Source organism: Daucus carota, chromosome 9 (assembly GCF_001625215.2).
Source record: "Daucus carota subsp. sativus chromosome 9, DH1 v3.0, whole genome shotgun sequence".
Taxonomy (NCBI): Eukaryota; Viridiplantae; Streptophyta; class Magnoliopsida; order Apiales; family Apiaceae; genus Daucus; species Daucus carota.
The window spans coordinates 31,498,729-31,506,113 of NC_030389.2; the positions used below are offsets into that span (position 1 = coordinate 31,498,729).

At 31.6% G+C, this 7,385-nt stretch overlaps 1 long non-coding RNA gene across 1 annotated transcript; it reads left to right on the forward strand.

Annotated features, from left to right (window-relative positions):
- Positions 1-4,183: 4,183 nt before the first annotated feature.
- On the forward strand, positions 4,184-6,677 carry LOC108201946 (uncharacterized). Its single transcript, XR_010287332.1, has 3 exons — positions 4,184-4,476; positions 4,662-5,682; positions 5,792-6,677. It is a non-coding gene; the product is annotated as an uncharacterized LOC108201946 (long non-coding RNA).
- Positions 6,678-7,385: the final 708 nt, after the last annotated feature.

Consider the following 7,385-nt stretch of genomic DNA (forward strand, 5'->3'; position numbering starts at 1 on the left):
TTAACTCCCTCTTCCTTTTTTCCTTAATTAGCCCATGAATTGTTTTTTTTGTGTTGATGAAAACGAAATGCACTTTTTATTTCTAAGACATGCACGTAAGAAGACTTCAGCTTTTCTTACTAACGGAAAACCAGAGCTTCAGCTCTTTTCCTTTTTCTTTTCTTTCTATTTCACTTGGTGTATCATTACAATCTTGCTGGGTGTCCTATTTATAGGATATTGTACGTATCATTGCTTTGTTGCCTTCTCTGTTTAGATGTGTAATACATATAAGTCTTCACTCTTTTAATGGCCAGCCTATAATCTATACACATAAGTTGCATGTAGGATGTAGCCTTCTATTTAGCTTCCCAGCCACGTTCCTATTTCATTTATCAGTACATAGTTTTGACCACCACCTTGCTTGAAAGCCCACCTTATTTCCAGGAATGTATATCTGGTACACAGCTGCTCTTAGTTGAATTCTGCATGCCATGCATCTTTATTTCAGTCTATCATATCTTTATTTCAGTCTATCTTGGTCTATCATATTTTATGCTCTTAGTTGTGCTGCAGAGCTGTGTGTACACGTATTATTTTTGTTTTGTTTAATTAATTCACCTTCTCAAGAGTTGGACTTCTAACAGATTTTCAACGATAAAGAGATGAACGATCACGAAGCAAGCACAAGTGGCACCAAGGATGAAATTGAGATGACTCAATTTCCGCGTACGTATTGTAAGTACTCTTGAAAAAAATACAACACTTTATGTTTGAGATTATATTGAATATAAAATACAAAAAACCTATGGTCTTAATTATAAACAAAAAAATCAATGATCTTAACACTTGTAATAAATAAAAATAATAATGATCATTGATAATTTATTTTGATGTTAATCCTTTTTTTTGTGTACAGTTGAGAACGACAGTGATAGTGACGAAGATTTTGACCAATACTCATATGTATATGAGATCGATGAAAACGCCGAGGGACAAATTATATCTTCTCCTTCGAATGTACAGGTTCCAACTCCCCTAGTTAATATACAACATATTATCCCCACTCCTAACCGTCATTCCTTCGGTGTCATAACTTTTATTTTTATTTGTCTTCTTATTTCATCTGCTTTTTTCTTGTCGATATATTTGTACATAAAATTAACTTTGCAAAAAGTTATCCTACAACCTTCCACGGCAAATCTCATTAGTTTTAATGCTAATCATAGCCATGTACCTCTCAACGTCACCTTCTCATATAAATTCTACAATCCAAATTATGAATATAATTTGGATGTACATGATGGGACAGTGGTCCTCTACTCTCGCCATATTCTTCATAAACCCCTTGTAATTAGCTTTAGTGATTTATCTCTCCAACCTCGTCAACAGAAAATTGTTGATTTTAATTTTTTCGCAAAAGATCCCGATTTTAGATTAGACAGTTACACAGAATATTTCTTAAGAAACAACCAGTATTATTTTAAACTCACCGTCAAAGTTAGAATGAGAATTTATGTTCTTTATTTTCCTTTATCATTTTACCGTTCTAGGGTGCATACATGCCAATTCATAGTTAAGGGTCAGCCTCCTACAGGATCTGTTCCTGTCAGTGAAATTACTTGTCAATAAAATAAAATTCATTCTAGTTTTGACGGTGCATTTAAAATAATACCGGTTGTTTATTATTAAATCTTCTGTATCCACTTCTAAATCTGAATCGTTCTTCATACATCATATTTTTTTCCCTCGGCGTTTCATACAAGGATAATGAATGACTTAATCGAGGTACAACATATACTACTCTACACAATTTTTTATGTAGTAAATATGACAAAAACTAACTTCTCTCCATTAACAATTCTTATGCAGCCGGAGAACTTGTGAAATTGATTGTGGATGCAAAAACAATTCTTATATTGCAGCTGAAATATGATTGTTGTTTTTTTGCATTTCTTTTGATATGATATTGGTTGATGTATAAGACGATCTGTAATTTTAATCAAGTTATAGTTTACTTCCTCGTTTGTTGAGTTTCTCCTGGAGATTTGATAATTAGTTAGAATTTTAATATTTTATAGTCTCTTTTTTTAGTACTTGAGTACTGACCTCTAGTAGGCTATTGCCAATTAAATTAAATATGACTATCTGGTTATGAAAGCTGATGATGAATTATATACGTTTGCTATGATTTTGACAAGCATTTATTTTAATTTTATTCTCTTTTAAAATATTTCTCATTTTAATAAAAATATTAGTCTTGTAATATAATTCATAAAAAAATTATATTCAAAAAAATGTGACAAAATCAAAATTTAAATACTTGAAAATAGAGAGATTAATTTACATCATTTATTTTGGAATAGTATCAAACTTAAGTATATTGTCTTTAATATTTTTGTTATAATAATGTAGAACAGAAAAGAAAATAATGTAGAAAGAAATATAAATTCATAATCAAATTGAATAACATTATAAGAAATTAGATACATTATATTATTAAAAATGGATTATTACTCTAACATTAATAGATATTTTACACAACATTCAATATATTTGTGCTTATGTACTGTATGTGTGGAATTAGGTGAGCCAGTTATGACCGCCACAGATGATATGTTTAATCAAATTTATATATCTAGTTCTAAAACTAACTGATTTCAAAACATTTGTATATGTGGTTAATGAAATTAATATATTTGGACGAGAATGATTCTAAAACCAAACTAGTTCCGAAAAATCTGCATTTTTGAAATAAGTGTGTTTTATATCCGTTATGTAAACATTAATTTTAGGTAATGCTAATTGCACAGCCTTCGATGATCATTAGTAGCAGCAAATACACTCCGCATACTTGATTCCAGATGGAAAATTGGGGAGGCTTTGGCTCATTACCAATTAAGTTTGGAATGATTGTTTCACAAAATGGTTGAAAGGAAACCAAATTATCCTTGAAATTTATTTTGCTGAAGAGAAAAATAGTACTTCGCTAGAATCCAAATCGGTTAAAGCTGAACACCTAATTATTTTTTATCAACCACGTCCAACTTATTTGCTTTTTTTTTTGGTTGCTAAATATTGCACCTTATTTATTTCGTTCATGAATTTGGTGTTTCAAAGACGTATATCGCATATTTTCTAACGCTGCGGTACAATCAACCTAAGCTTTCATTTTTTTTTCTTTTTATGATTTCAATAATTTGTGAAGTAGTATAATAACTCTCGTAATTTCTCATGCTTAAGAACTTTTACTACTGATTTAAAATATCCATTTATTAACAAATTTTTGTTATTTATTCTGGTTTAAAAAAATGAATAAAGTTTATTTTGTGTACGTATATTTCAGTCGTCATATCATTTGTAATATTAGAATTCAAAAATTATTGATTGAAATATCAAAAATTTAAAATTCGTTACAGAAAGTCAACTCCTACTACAAGAAAAGCGGCAATTTTCGACCATTTTTTCGACCGGAAGCTTTTTTTGACCGTGTATGGTGGAAAATATAACCGTTTGAAAATAAACGGTCGAAAAAATTAACAGCGACTGTTTCCAGTGGAAAAAAAATCTGGTTGAAATTAGCCGGTCGATGATAGCTGTTTTTCTTGTAGTGTCGGTCTATTCGGGTTACTCTGTTAAATTATTGGGGGGTATCTGTATTTTTTCATTCGTCTAAGGACTCTTCAGCCTATTTAATAGAGTATCGAACTCCTAAATGTTATGATATATTTTATTTTTTTTGCTATTAGCTCACACACACTGAATAATGAATTAGAATTTACAAGAAAACTGCATAATATTGTGGGACTATCTACTCTGTTAAATAGGTCAAAAGTCGTTACGAGATCAAAAATACACAAATATCTCCATAAAATTTAACGGTGTTAATTGGATATGACGACTTTCAAAATTTGATATTTTAGTTGATTGTTTTTGAAATCTAATATAAAAGTATGTCAAGATCAAAGTATATATACACACAAATGCACCTTACTCAAAAGAAATCTTACTTTGCTGAATCTATTGGGCGGATTTAAGCTTCAATATTGCGAATAAAATGAATTAATGAACAATTATAGAAAAATAAGAGAATCTCCGACCTTCTTGCCCGGTTAGTTAAAAGTACTGAGATGTAATTCAAAAACAACACATATACATAATTTCTTAAAAATTTAGATATCCACTTTTAATCAGTGTTCTAAAACTCGGAAAACTCGGTCGAGTACTCTGACTCGGTAATCCTGCCGCACCGTTTTTACTATATTCGGTCACTACTACGGTTTGTGTTGAAATCGGGTCAAACTTGCGTTGACTTCCGAGTACTCCGAGTACTTTGAAATAAAAATGCTGCAGCCTGCAAGGAAATAAAAACTAAAAAGAGCCCATCAGCCCAATAAGGGAAAAATGTAAAGGCAGGCATCGGTAACTCTCTGGAGACAATACACCGTCATTGTCAATATCTCAACTTGACTCTGTACTTGATTATCACTCAGTAAGGTATGTTTTTCACTTTTTCTCCATCTTAATCTTGGTTTTGTTTGTAATATTGTTTGGAGTTTTATATAACAATAACATATTTGCTACCTAAGTGGTTGCGCCCCAAGTGTTTGATATTTTGTCTTAGTCGTTACTCGTTTGTTTTAATTATCAGTTTTCTTATAGTTTTATATTTGTATGTGTAGGAATGGAACCTTCACCAAATACAGAATCATCAGATATTTTGAAACCTAATTCTAGTGATGTTGGATGGGAATATGCTGAGTTGATCAATGCTACTAATCTTAGACAAGTGAGGTGTAAATTGTGCAGGAAAGAACTGAACGGAGGTATCAACCGTCTTAAGTATCATGTTGCTGGAATAAAAGGTAATGTGAAAGCTTGTCCTAATTCCACTCCTTTAGACAAAGAACGGTGTAAAAGAGCATTGGATGAATTGAAAAAGACAAAAAAGGAAAAAAAAACTACACATTCAGGAGGTGAGAGAGGATGTAGATATTGCTGAAAATGAAGATGATGTAGTTGAAATTCAAGGTTCTGCAAAAAAACCACATACACTTGGACCTATGGATCAATTTAGTAGACCAATTGATCCAATGGAATCTACTATTGAGTTGCGTAAAAAGAGTAGACAACAAAATATTAATGATGCTCTTTTCAAGCAGAGGACTAATGAGGTGCACGCATATTTAGCTCGCTGGGTGTATGAGTTTGGTGTACCATTCAATGCCATAAACAATGATGGGTTTAAAAGGTCTTGTGAGGCAGTTGGATAGTTTGGTCCAGGCTATATACCAGCAAGTCGGTACCAATTGAGAGAGCCGCTCCTTAAGCAAGAAGTGGAAAAGACAAAACAATCGATGAAAGAACAAGAGGAGGAGTGGAAATCCAATGGGTGCTCACTAATGACAGATGCGTGGTCCGATAGAAATTGGCGAAGCATTATGAATCTTTGTGTTAATTGTAGAGCTGGCACATGTTTTATTGCTTCTATTGAAAGTTCAGAAGAAGCACACACTGCAAAGTATATATTTGAGTATGTTGATAAATATATTGGTGAAATAGGGAGTGGCAACGTCATTCAAGTCGTGACGGATAATGCTTCTAATAACATGGCTGCTGCAAAATTATTGAAGGTCAAGAGACCAAACATTTTCTGGACATCCTGTGCTACTCACACACTGAACTTGATTTTGGAAGGAATTGGTAACTTTCTCAGCCCTTTGTTTCTACTTTTAATTTCTCAGCCTTTGTATATTTTCTGCATATAGCAGCTGAGTTTTGTTATTGACTCGTTATTGTTAACACTTTACAGGTAAGATTCCAAGGATTCAGCATATAATTGAAAAGGCAAAGGCACTGACCATTTTCATTTATGCTCACCACACGACGCTGGCTTTAATGAGAAAATTTACAAGAAAAAAAAAAATTGTTAGACCAGGGGTCACAAGGTTTGCTAGCTCGTTTCTTACCCTGCAACATATCTTGGAGAAAGAAGAAAAATTAAAGCATATGTTCTTATCAAAAGAATGGGGAGAATGCAAGTAGTTTACAAAATCAAAAGGTATCAAAGCATATCAGATCATTGTCTCTCAAGCTTTTTGGATGAATATTGCTATGTGTGTCGAATTATTTAAACTTTTAGTAAAAGTACTTCGACTTGTTGATGGAGATTGGTGTCCTTCCATGGCTTTTGTGTATGGAGATATTAAGGAAGCAAAATCTGAGATCATTAGAATTTGCAAGGATGTTAAAGACACCTATGAACCTATCTTGGAAATCATTGACTCAAAAATTAAAGGCCGTCTTGATAGTCCATTGCACTTAACTGCATACTTGTTAAATCCTTATTTTTTCTTACAAAGATAAAGAAGTTGTGAGAAGAGATGCAAACTGTATGGCCGCAGTGATAACTTGCATTGAGGCATTCTTTCCAGATGATTATGACTTGAAAGATCTTGTTGGAAATGTCGAGTTACTGAAATACAAAAATATGGAAGGAATGTTTGGAAAAAAATTGGCTATCATGGGAAGAACCAGGAACAAAGAAAATTTTGATATAGGTATTTGCTATTTAATATTTATCTAACACTAGAATTTTGTTTATTCAAGATTTCTACTTAAAAATTCTGCTCTTTTAAATTATTCATTTGACAGTTGGATGGTGGTCAAATTATGGAGCAGAAACACCAAATTTGCAAAAAATGGCACTAAAAATAGTTAGTTTAAAGTATTCTAATACATTATTGAATTATTTGATTGTCTTGAATTATGGAAATACCAAAACTGGAAGATATGTAGATATTCGCAAATAGATTTTTCCCGATTTTGCCCTCGTCAATAATAGATTTGGATATATTATGGTTGATTCTTAAAAAGGTAATATATATTCTAGCTAATTAATCAACTGTATCTAAAGAGTTTCCTCGGTTTTCTTGATAGCAAGGTTTTCTCTGGAACCTCACTCATATATATATATATATATATATATATATATATATATATATAGGGATAGAATAAAAAAAACTTTTTTAGGTTACAAACTTAAAAAAAAAATTAATTTTTTTTATCCTCCCAACATGTTAATCCTTAGTTATAGACGGTATCTATGCTGAAAATTATTGAAAAAACATCACAATTTAAAAAATAATGCACAGATAAATCGTGCATTTAACACATTTGTAACTAGGGTTCAACATTGGCGGTAGAACATTAATTATCATTGTGTTAAATATATTTATAGAGATGCTTAAACTATACCTCTGGGCTTTGGGTAGGGTCCAGGAAGATAAATATCGGTTATATACTACGTTTAACTTAGTTATGACATTGAAAAATTAGTTTTTGTACTTTTGCAACATAATTTTAATCGATGTTAAACAAAATATCTTAGAAAAATGTTGAACTCA